Source organism: Phocoena sinus, chromosome 4 (genome assembly GCF_008692025.1).
Source record: "Phocoena sinus isolate mPhoSin1 chromosome 4, mPhoSin1.pri, whole genome shotgun sequence".
NCBI classification, from domain to species: Eukaryota; Metazoa; Chordata; class Mammalia; order Artiodactyla; family Phocoenidae; genus Phocoena; species Phocoena sinus.
Window position 1 is genome coordinate 32,824,391 of NC_045766.1, and position 20,014 is coordinate 32,844,404.

Sequence of the window (20,014 nt, forward strand, 5' to 3'; positions counted from 1 at the left end):
CTGATGTTTTGATTCAGTATCACACTCTCAGTTGGATAATCCTCTTTCTCCCTCCTCTGTCCTCACATATAATGCTTTCTTTTTCTTCCACAATGTAAATAACCTACTCTGCAGTCTGGTTACTTGAATGGATGTTTGTTTCAGAGACTTTAAGCTTTCTGAGGGCAGGGACCTTATTTTACTCATTCATTCTTCTATTAATTTATTTATGCAGGGAATGTTTATTGTGGAATGATGATTCATTCCTGCTTTCAAGGATCTGATTATCTAGTAGAAGAGGAAAAATCATATATCAGTTTGTAAAGAATGTGTAACCTTAACATTGAGTCCTGGCAAAACGTTGTGTGAGCACAGAGAAGAAAGCATCGCCTTGGCCCCTCCTGCACCTGTATCCTAATTTGTCTTCCTGCTTCTATACCTGACCCCCTAAAACCCAATGTGCACTCAACAGCCAGAGAGGTTTATTAAACTATGTTAGATTCTATCAGTCCTCTGCTTTAAATTTTCGATTTAAACTTCTTACGGGCCTCACAAAGCCAGTGGGGTCTGGTGGCTGCCTTGCCCTCTGGCAGCACCTCAGTCACGCTGGCTCCTTTCAGTTCTTGGGAACCAGGCTTGCTCTCTAGCTTAGCGCCTTTGAATGAATGGTTCCTGGCTCTGCACGACTGGCTCCTTCTTGTCATTCAGAGCTCAGCTTAAGTGACTGGATTCCTGACATCCAGTGTCACTGAATGTCATATGGCCTGCCTAACCCTAACCATAATGAGTTAGCAACTCCCCTCGTGCCTTCTTCTTTCCTTCCTCCCACTGCCCTTCCCTTGCTCCCTTACTTCTTTCCTTCCTTCCCTCCCTCATCCATGCTTTCTTTTTTTTCTTTCTTAACTTTGTCTCTCTTTCTGCAGTAAAATGAAAGTTTCATCAGAACAGTGACCTTCTTCCCTCTCCCATCTCCCCGTGTCTGCCTCATAATAAGTGTTCAGTAAATACTCTTTGAGTGTATGAACAGATGAATAGAATTCTGAATGCTGCAGGCACTCCCTGGGTGGAACAGAGGGGGAGAAAAGAGAAAAGAGCACCTTATTCAAAGACACATAACAAGGGACTTCCCTGGTGGTGCAGTGTTTAAGAATCCTCCTGCCAGTGCAGGGGACACAGGTGTGAGCCCTGATCCGGGAAGATCCCACATGTCATGAAGCAGCTGAGCCCGTGCGCCACAGCTACTGAGCCTGTGCTCTACAGCCCGTGAGCCACAACTACTAAAGCCCGCGCACCTAGAGGCTGTGCTCTGCAACAAGAGAAGCCACTGCAATGGGAAGCCCACGCACCGCAACGAAGAGTAGCCCCTGCTCGCCGCAACTAGAGAAAGCCCACGTGCAGCAACGAAGACCCAACGCAGCCAAAAATAAATACATTTATTAAAAAAAAAAAAAAAAAAAGACACATAACAAGGACCAAGCGCGCTAAAAGTATTCTGGCACGGTCAGAACACAGGGTGTGAGCTGAGCTTGGAGAGAGCGGGAAAATAAAAGGAGGTGAGAACTGAAAGGTTATATATCATAACACACAGGAATGCAGACTTCTGCCACTTTCTGACAGCAGGAAGAGAGGGAAGTGGCCTTGACAAAAGATACTGACAAATTTGGTCTGCTGTAATGACTCATTTCAGAGTTTTAACCTGAATTGGAAATGTACTACTGAACTTGGCCAGTTGTGAGAAACATGTGTATAATCATTTTGTGTCACTTATTCATTGGACTCTTCCAACAGATCACTGTGAGCAGCAGGTTCATTTATGATTTTTTTTTGTTTTTGCTTGAGCTTTGTTTATTATTTGTGAGGTTTCCAAACAATTTAGGGAGACAGTGGAAAGGCTTTCATTCATTTTGATAACTTCCTCATTTGTAAAATGGGAACAGTAATAATGCTTGTCTCGAAGGGTATTTGTGAGACTTAAATGACTTCAAATATATAAAGTGCTTAGGGCAGTTCTTAATGTAATAATTGTTAGCCTTTATCATCATGATAATCATTTGCTGCTCTCATGAAGAGAAACATAATGTAACTTTATTGAAGCAATTTTACACTAGGTTCAAAACACTGCTGTAGATGTGTTTACATTTTGCTGGAGAGACACTGCCGTCTTGCATTGTGAAGGCATTGCTTGATAATGATGATTGATATCATTCCTCGCGTGTTTTTTAAACAGAGTATAAATGAGGACCACTCAATTAACTGTGTCAAGCCCACTGTTTAAGAACAATGCGAGGGCCAGAATATACCAGGCAGATACTGCATAAAAGTGAAAAGAGAAATCTCAACAGAAACAGTGCTCTGTAGGATGAGTAGAGCATGTTTTCCTGGCAGCTGGGTCCTGACGTTTTAATCCATTTGGCGAGCCCACCGCAGTGGCCCAGACTCTGCCTGTGGCTCTAGCCCTGCTCCCCAAGATTCTAGGCTCCTTGTGGCCTGTGGTTCTGCAACTCAGCTGGTCGGGAGGGCAGGAAGGAAGGGTGGACCCGCTTGACATTTCCTGTCTTGCTGTGAGTCACTGATACCAAGTACTTTTCTTGCACTTCTCTGCCTGCTATCCGGAGAGCAGGAATGCGGCCACAGAAGTCAAACCGGAACCATCCTCTGCTTCACGATAACGGCTCTCACCGCGGTAAACTAGTGCGGTCTGCACCGATATCAGGGGGCACACCCTCCCTGTGCAGGCAAGGAACTGAAGGATGGGCTCGCCATTACATTATCCTTTGTGAGAAGAGGATGATGACACTTAGGAGAAAGAAAATCCTCCTGTATCACTTTGGTGCAGTGGAAAGGAGACTCATTTTGGAGAAGGAAGGCAAAATTTCCAGTTCTGACTTGGCTGGGAAAGATTGTAAGCCCGTCTCACACCTGCTTCCCTTCTACTCCCTGCCTGCCTGCCTGCATTGCAAACAAACTGAAGTTGAATATGGGGTTTTGAGATTCCTGTAAGTAGATGCCTTAAAAATAAAAATTTTAAAGTAATTCTTGCTTGTGGAGTATAACGTGAACGGGCTTAATCTTTGTAGGAAAAGTCTGTCAGGGGGGCATGATGACAGTTGTACTACTTAACTGCTAAGCTTGCTGGGAGGATCAGTAATAATAATAATAGCTACTGAGCACTTGTCTTACATTGGATATTATACTTTATATACATTATTGCCATTCCTCACAACACCCCGCAACAAGCACCCCATTCTACCAGCTGCCTTGAAATGGGATGATGTATACGATAGTGCTTTGAACATATTAGTCATTAAATAAAAGTATTTTTATATAAAGGTATAATTAACATTAGTAAAAATTCCAGGGGCAATATTTTACTTAGGTTACAAAGAGCATGAGCTATGGAGTTACACACAACTAGGTTCAAACACCATTTTGCCCCGTAGCTATTGCTAAGTCTCTCTGGGCCTCAATTTCCTCCTCTGCAAAATGGGTACAATAACAACTACCTCTTGTGATTATAGCAATCACAAGGACTATTTGTAAGAATTCCACATCTTTGTATTTGACACAATAGGTTCACCCCAAATATGGACTCCCCTTTCTTTGTACTCAGTAACTTGTAAATGTACTCAGTACATTTTTCCTCAAGGTAACAGAAATAAGACAAAGATCTTTAGAATCATTAATTAGGTATTTGAAAAATTTTCAGAGTGCCTACAGCAATACTGAGGAAGAGGAAGGACAAGTATAAGAAAGAGGAATAACAGAATAGTATAAATGAAGGAGTTTGCTGACCATGAGGAAAATAGTCTGATTGTTCTCATAAAGTGTATTTGGAAGTAACTTTGTATCAGAGACTTGAAAAAAAGTTGTGATGGAAGAGGAATTATTAATGCATTTTACTTTCTTTAACATTGTCTGATCATAACAATATAACTTGATTCTAGGGTTCTGGTAGGGAAGTTGTTATGAGTTCAGTTGTAGGAATGAATTTAAATTGCTAGTCGTTGAGTAGCTGCCTCAGAAACCTGGCCTGTCATACTGAGTATTCACTGGAGGGGAGAGATTAAGCTGTATAGTGGTCACTGCTGTGCAGTAGAAAATTAGATATTTTCAATATTTTACTTTGTTCACACAATAAACTTTTTATCCACGAGAGCTGGATCAGTTCTCAAGATGGTAACTATTTGATTAAACAAACAGCTCCTTTTCTCAATCTCTTGCTAACTTTACACTTCAGAGTAGAAAATAACAAGTCAGTATCTTTTTTATATCAGTGCAGGTTACATTCAGTACACTTCATGATATTCTCTACTTTTCATGGACACTTTTATGAATGTGGAGTTTGTTAGTACACTTGAAAGACTGCTTGTGTTGAAAAAAAACAGTCTTGAGAACTATCTCAGCAAACACACCGGCACCACCCTGTTACATGCCTGAAGCATCATAGTTTTCTGTTCAGGCAAGCTTTGTAGAGATTTGAGCACCGTATCATTGTGTTAGCCCTAAATACTTAAGTACATAAGTAGCATTCTTTTCCACAATTTTGGAAACATAAAACACTGGGTTCTGATTATATCTGCACATCTAAAAATAAAGTATACTTTGCAAAGGAAAGACACAAAGACCAGAAGAAACATTCTTAAATAGTAACAAACTTTTTACTACAAGGTCTTCATTTTATTTCACAGTTATCTCCTAACAAAATTCTTACTCTCTTTGTACCTACAATCTCTGCTATGGAAATGGCTTCAGTTATGGGTGGTAAATACAAAGCTATCTGACAAATTGAGTATACGGCCCTGATAATTATCTTGTATATTATGGTGTCAGGTACTGAGCTGCATTTTCCTACAGTAGTTGATAGTTACTGAGTACATATTTGATAAAGAGTTTAAAAGGTATTATCCAGAAAAATGAGTCCACGTCTTTAAAAAGGATAGAGGGGGATAAAAGGAAATGAGTGAAACGTAGTATAGCTTTTAGAAGCGGTTTATAAGATCTTTGTGTGAGCCACATTTAACTAATGGCAGCAGTGTTGGTTGTAGCTTTCATTATTCATGGATATCCCGAGGACATAACATAAAAGTATTTTAATGCTACTAATATCGCTAAGCTTAACATGAGTTTCTCAATCATGAAAGGGGATTTTCTACTTGTTTAGTTCCTTATTCTTACACCAAATGTAAGCTGTGATTTTTTTTTTCATATTTTGGTTATTTGATATCCCTGATGCACACAATACAGGATCCACATCTAAGGAACAGAAGTTTGCTAGTGAGTCACATGGAAAAGAAACTTGAGTATTTTTCAAGGTGAAGGAATTTTACAGTAATAATGTAAAATAGGCAAACTCAACCTTGCCTCATCTCTGAGGTTTTTTTTCCTCCCTTCCCCTTAATCTTCCATATGTCACATAAACTAAATTTAGAGAGGTTTTTCATTTTCAAAATAATTATGTTTAACACAGGAAGCAAAATAGGTCAATTTTGAAAAGTGACTTTTTCATTATAAAATTAGAAATACACCCTTACAGTTCCCAAATCCACACAGTTGAAACTTACTGAAGGAGTTAAGGTGGAAGTAAGGCTTAGGCCGTAAAAGACCCCGTCGTTCTTAGAGAATTGGAGTTCTTACTTAGATCCTGAATTTGGAATTTCCCTTCTACTATTAACCTTCTACTTCTTTTACTATTTAACCCAAAAGTCCATCTCCCCTGTCAGAGTGAGGCCTCATTCCTCCCACGAATGTTCCAGCTTGGTGCTTGGCTTTCTGACTGCATAGGTACAGTCTTGGTCCGAATCAGCCTCTCCAGCCTTCTGTGACAGAGCCACATGGCGGTGCAGTGGTTCTCAAACTTTAATGTGCATCAGAACCACCTGGAGAACTTGTTACGACACAGCTTACTGGGCATCACCCCTGGAGTTTCCGATTCATTGGTCTGGGGCGGTGACTAAGAGGTAGCATTTCTAACAACTTCTCACACGATGTTGATGCTGCCAGTTGGAAACCACCAGTGTGATGCAAAGTGCCCCAGACCGAAAGCTGAGATATCTTGCCTTCATCTAGTTTCATAATTTCCCTCCACAAATACACTAATGTGTGACCTCTGGGCCTTATATTTTTTTGTTGTTGTTTTTAAAACAAAAAAAGTTTGAGCCGGTAAACTCTTGCTCAGAATTTCCCAATAACCGTATTTTGTTATCTTGATTATTAACTAGTCTTCTAATGTTTGTCACCCTCTTTTTATATAGCAAATTCCCACTCTTTAGCAAGCCTTTCTGCTTGCTGAAGCATCGTTTAATTTATTGCTTATGAAATAGTTTAAGCTGACCCATGGGCTCTAAGTGAGCTGTTTTCCATCTCCAGTTGCCTCCTTCACCCAGAAAAACTATGCAAAAGCTCTATAGCGTCTTCTTCTGGAACCAGATGGCTCTCACACAACCATGAATAAAGTTAACACGTAAAAACCTATCATTTTTGTGGTAGTACCAAACTGGTTTTTACCTCCAGTTAGTCAGTCACTTTTAGCAGAGGGAAAGCAGATGACAACATTGGGATCCTTGTGAAAAACAGACAACGTCCAGAAGATACTTAAGGCTGTCCTAGCTCCAAGCTGGGGAAAGATCATTTCCCTGGGGCTTAATTCCATTTTATACTTCTCCTTCTAACTTAATTTCTCAGTTTATTACTCATTACTGATAATTCTGTGTTTGACTCTGGTTGGTCAGGATTTTGAAATGGCAAACCATGTATTATTTTCGTTTAAATTTGCTTCAGGGTTAAAGGAGTCTGAAGATCACTGTTTTTTGACAGGAGAATCATCTAGATGTACATTCCAACAGATATGGAATTCCTTTCCTTTATTATCCACATCTGCTTTATGTAATCCAACCTTCTCCTAGCACTGAGAGACAACCATCTACCCATCTAATTTGCAACCATCTAATTTGCAAATTTCTATTCTGCTGAATACCGTCCTGCCTGGTTTTCGTAAGAATATTCCTACTGTTATTCTCTTGAGCATTAAAAGCAAGTATAAGCCAAGAGACATACTATGCATATATTAATTTAAAAAAACCAAAAACCAAGTCTAATAACACAAGACAGCTCCTTGCTAAGGGGCACTGCCACCATCAACACCCTCATTCCCAAAGCTTCACCTGTTATCTCATAGTACTCCATCTGGTTCTTATCTATCTACCTTTCAATAGGATTTCCAGCTCCTGGGGGCAGGAATCCTGTAATACATCTTTTGCATCCTTCCTAGTGTCTGATGGAGTACTGAGCATCACAATGGATATCCAATAAGCAATTGCTGAGTCATGCTGAATTGAATTAAAAATTCCCATATTCCTGGTGCTAATGAAGGAAGCAACTGAACCTACCCCTGCTCTCCACAGTCTGAGAATTATCATCAAAAGTAAGGATTATCAGATAAATGAAGATTACCAGGAAGGAAAAGCCAAAGACCAATGAAAAATAGTGCAAAGAAGGGTTACAAGAAAGATAACTCCCCTTTAACCTAGTCGTCTCTCTGCTGCAAAAAGGGAGTGTTTGGTAAATGTTTGGTGAAAGTTATAGCCCACATGGTCTATTGTGATTGTCACATGTACCAGCTGCATAGAGCAAAACAACTTTTTTTTAGGCCTGAATTTCTAATAAAAAAGTTTAGTGTTTATTTCTTTGATTCTATGATTAGTAAGCTTGTGTATAAATAATGAAAAGTGCTTCTCCAAGTCCATGACTAATTCCTAAATATTAATTCAGTGCTCAGACACTAGTTTTTACTGCACATTTTCCTCCCTAATGTAAACCTTGTGAGTGTCATGTGCAGGAAGTAGGACAGAGAACAGAGGTCTTCTGTTAACTTTAGTGCTATTACATGGACTTCCTTGAGGACTGTGTGTTGGGTTCCATGTTCTACAACCGTGAATAGTCATCTTTACCATGCCTTGGCTAGCTGCTGGTTTTTAAAATCTACTTTTGAATCTCTTGCTTTTTAGAGTTGTATTATAAAGTCTGTCACTTTATACATTGTTTTCCCCAGTGTCTAGTGGAGTCATGAGCATCTTGTGGGTTTCCAATTAACAATTTAATCATGTTGAACTGAATTTTAAAAATTTAAAAGGAATTTAAAAATACAATTCTTTGTTTCCAGGATGAAAGTTTTGCATGGCATCTATGGTATAATCGAACAATTATTACAAACTAAATTATTACAAGCTAAATATCATAAAATATTGAAAAAATATTGTAACCAAAAATTGTCATTGCATACAAATACAGACACACCTTTGCCATTTCCTATAACATATTTGTCTTATAGTTTTTATATAAAGATTTTATGTAAAAGCATTAACCACATTTTTTGAAAAGTATTTGGAATTCTTTGTTGTGTACAAATACTAAGGTAGGACCACATGGACCCACTGTTTTGGCTTTTGAAAAATTAAACTCAAATTTTCCAATAAGTCTATGGACATTACATGGTAGGTAATGTAGGGTTGGTCCAGTAACAAATCAAAGTCTTAAAAAAAAAATTAATGTCTTGGCACCACCCCACCTCAACTTTAAGGAATTCTCTGTAATAATGAATTTTCACCCTTTATAATAAAGATTTTCTTCTCATGCAGATGGTGGTATTTTGAATGAACACAAGTGTATATAAAAGATCAATAGGAAACAAAGTTATACCCATGTGAAAGGTGCTTTTCTCTAAATAACAAAAATTGGACTATAAAATAAAGATGATGGTTTTAGTTTTCTAAGTTCTCCCTCATTGTAATTTCATTGGCCCTTGTTCGGCAAAATGAAAATTGAAAATTAGCCTTCGTTGTTTTATTATACATACATATATCTTGCAATCCACTTGATAGGCCACCATTGTCACTGGCAAAGCTAGAACATTTCATCAGACTGTTGTTGTGACTAGAAGTTTGGGATTGTTTAGCAAAACTGAGCTGGGATCAGGCCTGTTTTGCTGTGCTCACAGACCTGATTAACTGCCACTTTTCATATACAGTAGAACCTAAAGCAGTAGTTTCCAAAGCATGGCCTGAGAATCATCTAAGAAGCTTGTAATTATGCATATACCCAGGCCCCACACAGACCAACAGAATCAGAACCTCTGGGTGCAGGGCCTGGAGATTTACATTTACACAAGCGTCCCACGTGATCATTACGCTCACCAAATTTGAAAGCCAATAACTGCAGGCTCACACTTAATAATTAAAAAATATACAACTCATCTTTTGGTTAAAAAAAAAAAGATTAGTTTGGTAAAATTTATCTTTCGTTTTTATATTTGCTTTGCCTCTCCATTCAGTGTGCTTCCGTTATTTTCTGCTCTCCTTTTCTCTCTCCTCTTACTAAAGTAAGTCTCAGAATTTTAGAACTACGTGCGATTAGAATCCTTTGGTTACAAGCAGCAGAATCTAATTCTGAATGAGTTAAGCTAAAATAAAATTTATTGCAATTTATGGAGTAGCTCATAAGTCAAAAAGAAATCTGAAGACCCAGTGTTAAGAAAAAGTATATATGAGTTAGAGTAGAGTAAGAAGGACCTACCGTCTTCACTTCCTGTGTCATTTTATTCACATTACATTTAAAAAGTATAGGCTTTGTCTACCATGGTCCTCTTCCCATATCTTGGCCAGGAGAGGGAGTGTAGCTTAGGAGTGCTTTCCAGAACTGTATCTAGTGACTGAGGGGAGATCTCTAAAGCAAAATAGTAGTACCTTTACAAGAAGACTGAAGAAAGATTTCCATGTGGTCAAAAATGATAGATTCACCATGATGCAGAAAACTTTAGAATACTGAATGTGAAGTCGTCATTTTAATCATAAGTCACCTAATTTCTGAGAGTTAGTTAACAAATACTTATTACACAACTAGTACTCTGAGTCAGGTGCTATATTAGGTGTTAGGGAAATAATAACAAAGTTACTAGAGGTCAGGGCAACAAATTAAGGCAAATAGTAGGTGGGCTAGGTTAGATTGAATATGTTTATAATAGGAAGTCTCTAATCAGGACTAAGGGAAGAGCCTGTTTATGTAAATAAAAGTCTGAATCAGATGCCTTTTCAATGGACTGTTGTTTCCATTAACTAAGGAAGGCAGGTAAACACTGTTTGCCTGCTGGGTGTTCTTACCGGGCCTTAAGGAATAGATACCCGGGCTTGCAATTTGTATAGTAGTGGATTAAATAATTATTGAATGAATAAAATGACCTGATTACAAGTTTTTCTCTCAGTTAAGTAGGAGAGTAGTCTTTCTGAAATTATTTTGTGTTATATTACGTTACATTATTTATTTGAACAGACCCCATCATTTCAACCAACTTTTATTGAGCACCTAATATGTGCTAGCTACTGGGGATACAGATTGTTCCTGCACTCAAGGAGTTCACATTCACTGTCAGGGAGTGCCTTTATTCAGCAATAATGGAAAAGCAAACGTTAACCTGGTTGTATATTAACTTATCACAAGTTCAATGATTTGCTCTCTTAACTTGTTCTTGCAACAGGTGGTCCTGCCAGCAATGCTCCAGTCCCCAGTCACTCCACTAACCAATACAGATTCATCCTTCATGTTTGACATAAAAAGACCCTCTGGGTCGAGTTTTCTTGCTTCCCCTAAAATTTAAGTCTCCTATGGTATTTTATGCCAATACTTCCATCCCATAATTGCTTACCTGCCTTGCTCCCCACTAGACCTTAACTTCTTCATCTTCCAGGAGCCTAGAGCCTCCGTAGACAATGTCTTAAGTTTCAACCACCATTTATACTCTGAGAAAGCTCAAAGCTATGTCTCCAGTTCAGAAATATCTGTTAATTTCTGGATTTATACAGCCTACTGCACACACAGAATTTCCAAATCTGATCTCGCTGATCATTCCCTCATTTGTTTCCTCCTCTTGGAATCCTCAATTTGGGTGAAGGCAACTGCCTTCTATCTAGTTTTTCAAGACAGAAACCTGGAATCTCCTCTGCCTCTTCCGTCTCCTCCTCCTTCCACATGAATTCAGAATTCCTCACCTTAATATATTTCTATACCACCCACTCTACTGCATCTCCGCTGTCACCACCTTTGTTCAAGCAAGTTTGTTTTTAACGTTTTTATTGGGAGTATAATTGCTTTACAATGGTGTGTTAGTTTCTGCTTTAGTGAATCAGTTATACATATACATGTATCCCCATATCTCTTCCCTCTTGCGTCTCCCTCCCTCCCACCCTCCATATCCCACCCTTCTAGCTGGTCACAAAGCAAAGAGCTGATCGCCCTGTGCTATGCGGCTGCTTCCCACTAGCTATCTATTTTACATTTGGTAGTGTATATATGTCCATGCCACTCTCTCACTTTGTCCCAGCTTACCCTTCCCCCGCCCCGTGTCCTCAAGTCCATTCTCTAGTAGGTCTGCATCTTTATTCCTGTCTTGCCCCTAGGTTCTTCATGACCTTTTTTTTTTTTTTTTAGATTCCATATATATGTGTTAGCATACAGTATTTGTTTTCCTCTTTCTGACTTACTTCACTCTGTATGACAGACTCTAGGTCCATCCACCTGACTACAAATAACTCAAATTCGTTTCCTTTTATGGCTGAGTAATATTCCATTGTATATATGTGCCACATCTTCTTTATCCATTCATCTGTTGATGGACACTTGGGTTGCTTCCATGTCCTGACTATTGTAAATAGAGCTGCAATGAACATTCTGGTACATGACTCTTCTTGAATTATGGTTTTCTCAGGGTATACGCCCAGTAGTGGGATTGCTGGGTTGTATGGCAGTTCTGTTTTTAGTTTTATAAGGAGCCTTCATACTGTTCTCCATAGTGGCTATATCAAATTACATTCCCACCAACAGTGTATGAGAGTTCCCTTTTCTCCACACCCTCTCCAGCATTTATTGTTTGTAGATTTTTTGATGATGCCCATTCTGACTGGTGTGACATGATATCGCATTGTAGTATTGATTTGCATTTTTCTAATGATTAATGATGTTGAGCATTCGTTCATGTGTTTCTTGGCAAGCTGTATATCTTCTTTGGAGAAATGTCTGTTTAGGGCTTCTGCCCATTTTTGGATTGGGTTGTTTGTTTTTTTGATACTGAGCTGCATGAGCTGCTTGTAAATTTTGGAGATTAATCCTTTGTCAGTTGTGTCATTTGCAAATATTTTCTCCCATTCTGAGGGTTGTCTTTTCATCTTGTTTATGGTTTCCTTTGCTGTGCAAAAGCTTTTAAGTTTCATTAGGACCCATTTGTTTATTTTTATTTCTATTTCTCTAGGAGGTGGGTCAAAAAGGATCTTGCTGGGAAATATGTCACAGAGTGTTCTGCCTATGTTTTCCTCTAACGTTTTGATAGTGTCTGGCCTTACATTTAGGTCTTTAATCCATTTTGACGTTTTTTTTCTGTACGGTGTTAGGGAGTGTTCTAATTTCATTCTTTTACATGTAGCTTTCCAGTTTTCCCAGCACCACTTATTGAAGATGCTGTCTTTTCTCCATTGTATATTCTTGCCTCCTTTATCAAAGATAGGGTGACCATATGTGCATGGGTTTATCTCTGGGCTTTCTATCCTGTTCCATTGATCTATCTTTCTGTTTTTGTGCCAGTACCATACTGCCTTGATTACTGTAGCTTTGTAGTATAGTCTGAAATCCGGGAGCCTGATTCCTCCAGCTCCATTTTTCTTTCTCAATATTGCTTTGGCTATTCGGGGTCTTTTGTGTTTCCATACAAATTGTGAAATTTTTTTGTTCTAGTTCTGTGAAAAATGCCAGTGGTAGTTTGATAGGGATTGCATTGAATCTGTAGATTGCTTTGGGTAGTAGAGTCATTTTCACAATGTTGACTCTTCCAATCCAAGAACATGGTATATCTCTCCATCTATTTGTATCATCTTTAATTTCTTTCATCAGTGTCTTATAGTTTTCTGCATACAAGTCTTTTGTCTCCTTAGGTAGGTTTATTCCTAGGTATTTTATTCTTTTTGTTGCAATGGTAAATGGGAGTGTTTTCTTGATTTCACTTTCAGATTTTTCATCATCAGTGTATAAGAATGCAAGAGACTTCTGTGCATTAATTTTGTATCCTGCTACTTTACCAAATTCATAGATTAGCTCTAGTAGTTTTCTGGTAGCATCTTTAGGATTCTCTATGTATAGTTTCATGTCATCTGCAAATGGTGACTCCTTTACTTCTTCTTTTCCGATTTGATTTCCTTTTATTTCTTTTTCTTCTCTGATTGCTGTGGCTAACACTTCCAAAACTATGTTGAACAATAGTGGTGAGAGTGGGCAACCTTGTCTTATTCCTGATCTTAGTGGAAATGGTTTCAGTTTCTCACCATTGAGGACGATGTTGGCTGTGGGTTTGTCATATATGGCCTTTATTATGTTGAGGTAAGTTCCCTCTTGCCTACTTTTTGGAGGGTTTTTAATCATAAATGGGTGTTGAATTTTGTCGAAAGCTTTCTCTGCATCTATTGAGATTATAATATAGTTTTTCTCCTTCAATTTGTTAATATGGTATATCACATTGATTGATTTGCATATATTGAAAAATCCTTGCATTCCTGGGATAAACCCCACTTGATCACGGTATATGATCCTTTTTGTGTGCTGTTGAATTCTCTTTACTAGTATTTTGTTGAGGATTTTTCATCTATGTTCATCAGTGATACTGGCCTGTAATTTTCCTTTTTTGTGACATCTTTGTCTGGTTTTGGTATCAGGGTGATGGTGGCCTTGTAGAATGAGTTTGGGAGTGTTCCTCCCTCTGCTATATTTTGGAAGAGTTTGAGAAGGATTGGTGTTAGCTCTTCTCTAAATGTTTGATAAAATTCGCCTGTGAAGCCATCTGGTCCTGGGCTTTTGTTTGTTGGAAGTATTTTAATCACAGTTTCAATTTCAGTGCTTGTTATTGGTCTGTTCATATTTTCTGTTTCTTCCTGGTTCAGTCTCGGAAGGTTGCGTATTTCTAAGAATTTGTCCATTTCTTCCAGGTTGTCCATTTTATTGGCATATAGTTGCTTGTAGCAATGTCTCATGATCCTTTGTATTTCTCCAGTGTCAGTTGTTACTTACCCTTTTTCATTTGTAATTCTATTGATTTGAGTCTTCTCCCTTTTTTTCTTGATGAGTCTGGCTAGTGGTTTATCAATATTGTTTATCTTCTCAAAGAACCAGCTTTTAGTTTTATTGATCTTTGCTATTGTTTCCTTCATTTATTTTTCATTTATTTCTGATCTGATCTTTATGATTTATTTCCTTCTGCTAACTTTGTGGGTTTTTTTCTTCTTTATCTAATTGCTTTAGGTGTAAGGTTAGGTTGTTTATTTGAGATGTTTCCTGTTTCTTAAGGTAGGATTGTATTGCTATAAACTCCCCTCTTAGAATTGCTTTTGCTGCATCCCATAGGTTTTGGGTCCTTGTGTTTTCATTGTCATTTGTTTCTAGCTATTTTTTGATTTCCTCTTGGATTTCTTCAGTGATCTGTTGGTTATTAAGTACTGTATTGTTTAGCCTCCGTGTGTTTGTATTTCTTACAGAATTTTTTCCTGTAATTCATATCTAGTCTCATAGCGTTGTGTTCGGAAAAGATACTTGATACGATTCCAATTTTCTTAAATTTACCAAGGCTTGATTTGTGACCCAAGATATGACGTATCCTGGAGAATGTTCCATGAGCACTTGAGAAAAAAGTGTATTCTGTTGTTTTTGGATGGAATGTCCTGTAAGTATCAATTAAGTCCATCTTGTTTAATGTATCATTTAATGCTTGTGTTTCCTTATTTATTTTCATTTTGGATGATCTGTCCATTGGTGAAAGTGGGGTGTTAAAGTCGCCTACTATGATTGTGTTACTGTTGATTTCCCCTTTTATGGTTGTTAGCATTTGCGTTATGTATTGAGGTGCTCCTATGTTGGGTACATTAATATTTACAATTGTTAAATCTTCTTCTTGGATTGATCCCTTGATCATTACATAGTGTCCTTCTTTGACTCTTGTAATAGTCTTTGTTTTAAAGTCTATTTTGTCTGATATGAGAATTGCTTCTCCAGCTTTTTTTTTTTGCGTTACGCGGGCCTCTCACTGTGTGGCCTCTCCCGTTGCAGAGTACAGGCTACAGACGCGCAGGCTTAGCGGCCATGGCTCACAGGCACATCCTCCAGACCCCAGGCTCAGCGGCCATGGCTCACGGGCCCAGCCGCTCCACGGCATGTGGGATCTTCCCAGACCGGGGCACGAACCCGTGTCCCCTGCATCGGCGGTCGGACTCTCAACCACTGCGCCATCAGGGAAGCCCTCCAGCTTTCTTTTGATTTCCAGTTGCATCGAATATCTTTTTCCATCCCTTCACTTTCAGTCTGTTTGTGTTCCTAGGACTGATGTGGGTCTCTTGTAGACAGCATATGTGTTGTTCTTGTATCTATTCATCCAGTCTATTTCTTTTGGTTGGAACATTTAATCCATTTACAATTAAAGTAATTATTGACATGTATTTTCCTACTACCATTTTCTTAATTGTTTTGGGTTTGTTATTGTAGGTCTTTTCCTTCTCTTGTGTTTCCTGCTTAGAGAAGTTCCTTTTGCATTTGTTGTAAAGCTGGTTTGGTGGTGCTGAATTCTCTTCGCTTTGCTTGCCTATAAAGGTTTTAATTTCTCTCTTGAATCTGAATGTGTTTCTTGCTGGCTACAGTAATCTTGGTTGTAGGTTTTTCCCTTTCTTCACTTTAAATATACCCTGCCACTCCCTTCTGGCTTGCAGTTTCTGCTGAAAGATCAGATGTTAGCCTTATGGGGATTCCCTTGTATGTTTTTTGTTGCTTTTCCCTTGCTGCTTTTAATATTTTTTCTTTGTATTTAAGTTTTGATAGTTTGATCAGCATGTGTCTTGGCGTGTTTCTCCTTGGATTTATCCTGTATGGGACTCTCTGTGCTTCCTGGACTTGATTAACTATTTCCTTACCCATATTAGGGAAGTTTTCATCTATAATCCCTTCAAATATTTTCTCAGTCCGTTTCTCTTCTTTTTCTGGGACCCCTATAATTCGAATGTTGGTGCATTTCATATTGTCCCAGCTCCTTCAGGCTGTGTTCACACCGTCAACCCCAGTCCTCTCTCTGCACTCCGACCGAAGCCTGAGCCTCAGCTCCCAGCCCTGTCCGCCCCGGAGGGTGAGCAGACAAGCCTCTTGGGCTGGTGAGTGCTGGTCGGCACCGATCATCTGTGCAGGAATCTCTCCGTTTTGCCCTCTGCACCCCTGTTGCTGCGCTCTCCTCCGCGGCTCTGAAGCTTCCCCCCGCTCCGCCACCCGCAGTCTCCGCCCTGAAGGGGCTTCCTAGTGTGTGGAAACCTTTCCTCCTTCACAGCTCCCTCCCACTGGTGCAGGTCCCGTCCCTATTCTTTTGTCTCTGTTTTTTTTTTTTTTGTTTTCTTTTGCCCTACCCAGGTACGTGGGGAGTTTTTTGCCTTTTGGAAGGTCTGAGGTCTTCTGCCAACGTTCAGTGGGTGTTTTGTAGGAGTTGTTCCACATGTAGATGTATTTCTGATGTATCTGTGGGAAGGAAGGTGATCTCCACATCTTACTCTTCCGCTATCTTGAAGCTTCTCCAAGCCAGCATAATTTTTGTGAGGAGAACTGCAGTAGCTTCTAAATTAGCCTAGCACCTTATGGTCCATTTTCCAGAGTTAGCAGAAGACAACTTTATAAAACAAAACTTATTTCCCTTACCTCTTTTAAAAAACGTTTCAAAAGCTCTTGTAATGTTAAGGAGAAAGTTCATGTTCACAGGCACTATATGAAAACCTCTTCATCGTCCATCCTTGCCCATCAGTCTAATTTCTAGGTCTGCCAAAGCCAGCAAGTAGTGTTTAAGATCCCACCCCACCACCCTATCCCAAGGCCTTACCATTTTAGTGAGAGTGACTTCCAGCTGCCTGATGTCTTTCTCCTCTAGCTGTCCTCAACCAACAAATATCAAAAACTGATGCACGAATGAGTAATCCAACTTCCCTCCTCTGGTTAGATAACTCTAAGGCCTGTGTCCTATATCAGCTCCCAGAATTCCCCAATGTAACTGATTTCCATTCATCTGTATTTACCACAGTGGTAACAGACTTGATAAAGTAACCTTTGTGGCTGTCTCTCCTTTCCCAGCTTACTTTCCCACGGTCCTCCCAGTGTCTCCTGGGATCACCCCATTGATACAATGAATCCTTGTCTCTAAATCAGATTTTTAGGAGCCAAATAGACACCCAACATGTATCCGTTGCTTCAGAAAAAAAAAAAAATTGTATTTTTAAAAATGTCATGTTTCCCCTGGAATGATTCTGGCTCCTACCTCCATTACTTTGCTAAACTTTACTAATTTCTTAAAATTTTTGCTCAAGCACTGCCTCTTTAAAGGAAGCTTAACACTGAATTGTGGACTGGAAGCTCTACCTCACTGTACACAAGCATACCTATATCATGGCAGACAGCTTAATCTTTGATTTGTTTGTCTGGCTTCCCTAGTAGACTGTGATCTCCTTGAGAGTAGGGATCAAGATATATTTGAATGTTTAGTCCAGCCCTAAAAATATAAGGGAAGACAACATTGATTAAGCTCACTAAATGTTTGCTTGAATGAATGGTTTTTAATGAATACATTTTGAATGAATGAGTAAAAAAAATGAAACCAACAAGGGCAGATTTAATTCAAGTAAAGAAATCTATTGCTGAATGAAAATTTATGCAATTAATCCCAAGTTTCAGAAGAAATAGTTTAGTTTATTTGCACCATTGTTCTTCCAGTAAGTGTGGATAACAATAAAATATTACATTATAAGCAACTGTTATGTCCCAGACACTGTGTAAGCACATTAAAAATATTACATATCTAATCTTCCCATTGTATATGACATTATGATATCATATTACATTACACCTATTAGAATTTATTATTATGACTGTTATAGTTAATTTAACAAAGAGTTAATTATGCTCATGCTGGATATTTTAAAGCAGTTTCTTTTCACAAGAGTCTCAGAAAGTCTCATTATCCTTATCAAGGTGGTACAGAATAATAAATTCAAATGATGGGTTGAGTTTGGGAACTTTCTTCCTTTTGCCTTGCTCAATACAGAGGGTTAATAATTGTCAGGGGCAATCTTCTGGCCTCACACTGTTTTGTAACTTTTTTTTAAAATTTATTTTTGGCTGTGTTGGGTCCTCATTCCTGCGCGCACGCTTCCTCTAGTTGTGGCAAGTGGGGGCTACTCTTCCTTGCGGTGTGTGGGCTTCTCATTGCAGTGGCTTCTTTTTGCAGAGAATGGGCTCTAGGCACGCGGGCTTCAGTAGTTGTGGTGCGCAGGCTCAGTAGTTGTGGCTCGCGAGCTCTAGAGCATAGGCTCAGTAGTTGTGGTGCACGGGCTTAGCTGCTCTGCGGCATGTGGGATCTTCCCGGACCAGGGCTCGAACCCACGTCCCCTGCATTGGCATGTGGATTCTTAACCCCTGAGCCACCAGGGAAGCCCTGCTTTGTAACTTAATGCAGCCAAAATACTCTTATTATGACCATAGGCTAGAATTTCCTAAAACCAGTTTCAGAATTATATTTTACAAACACATTCAAATTTTAGGTTCACAATAAAGTAGTAAAACATTTATTTAACAAACGTAGTAAGCCCTTTTTGTATATATTGCATGGTATTAACTTCTGGGGATACAGATTTAACGAAATCAGGATTCTGATCACTGGCATGTGGTAGCTTATCTTGAATAATACAGCTGACCCTTGAACAACATGGGTTTGAACTGAGTGGGTGCAACTTATACTCAGTTTTTTCAATAAATACACAGGCCCTCAGTATCTACGGGGTTCCATATCTGTGGATTCAACCAACCGCAGATTATGTAATATTTATGATCTGGATCTGCAGTTGGATGAATCCATAGATTTGGAGTCTGTGGATACCGAGGGCAAATATGGGACTCAAGCATCCATGGATTCTGGTATCTGTGGTGGGTCCAATCCCCCTCAGATTCTGATGACTGTAATTGCCCTTTCCAACTTCAGGATCGATGACCAAAAGGTACCACCTAAGTCTTTTTTTCTCTACTGTGACTAGAATTAAAAATAAAGATTGACTTGGTCTTTGATAATTTTATATTTGTTTAGTCTTTCTGCTAAGAAACTCCAGATGCTTTATAGACATTAGCATGTTTTTATCTTGAAATGACTACTCCCTTTGTGTCAAAACTGAACTGAACAATACTTTCATTTTATCTATGAATGAATGAATGTATTAATTTTGCTTTTCTCTTCCGGCTTTCTCTCTGTAAGAGTACTTGTTTTTTTTTTTTGAGGAAAGGGACTGTGTTTTACCTATTTTTGTATCACCAGGACCAGCCATGGCTTTAGGCACCTCATAAGCCCTCTATAAGTGTTTCTACAACGGATTAAAAAACAATTCTGTAAACTATTTCATGCTTTTAAGTGTAAAAACTAGAAATGTTTTTGCAGAGTAGTTCTTTATAAATTTTTATCAATAAAGGCATTTAGGTTTAAGTCCTATGAACTAATCGGTACCTTAGTTAATCCCCACCCCAGTATCTTTTCTTCCAGACGTAACTTGAAATCAGTGATAAATTCTAATTCATAAAACTAATCTCTAGTGTTACGTCCTGTCTGCCTCATTCACTAGCTTTCCAACAATAATCTGAAGTAGTCAGCTTGTAGTAATCAGGAAACCTTCACTGGCGTGCTTCCAGGCCCTAGTCATCATTTATGAGCCTTAACACTATTAAGTCACATTGACTTAGGCTCAACCACATGAATGAAAATTCCATGATACTCTAAGCCAGGATGTACATACAGGTCCACAATTTACAAAGAGGCTGTACTTAGAAGTTCGTTTTCACATCAGTGTCTGCAGCTTGGAGAGCATTTTCATAAATTCCCAAACTAGCCCATCAAATCCTTTTGTAAACTTTATTTAAAGACAGCTGAATCATAAATGCTAATAGTTGTACTCAAAGT

At 38.8% G+C, this 20,014-nt stretch overlaps 1 long non-coding RNA gene across 1 annotated transcript in view; it reads left to right on the plus strand.

Annotated features, from left to right (window-relative positions):
• The first annotated feature begins 2,595 nt into the window (after positions 1-2,595).
• LOC116753371 overlaps positions 2,596-20,014 on the plus strand; it is a 37,743-nt gene continuing 20,324 nt past the window's right edge. Inside the window, exon 1 of the long non-coding RNA XR_004349745.1 lies at positions 2,596-2,975. This is a non-coding gene — a long non-coding RNA (uncharacterized LOC116753371). The remainder of the gene's footprint in view (positions 2,976-20,014) is intronic.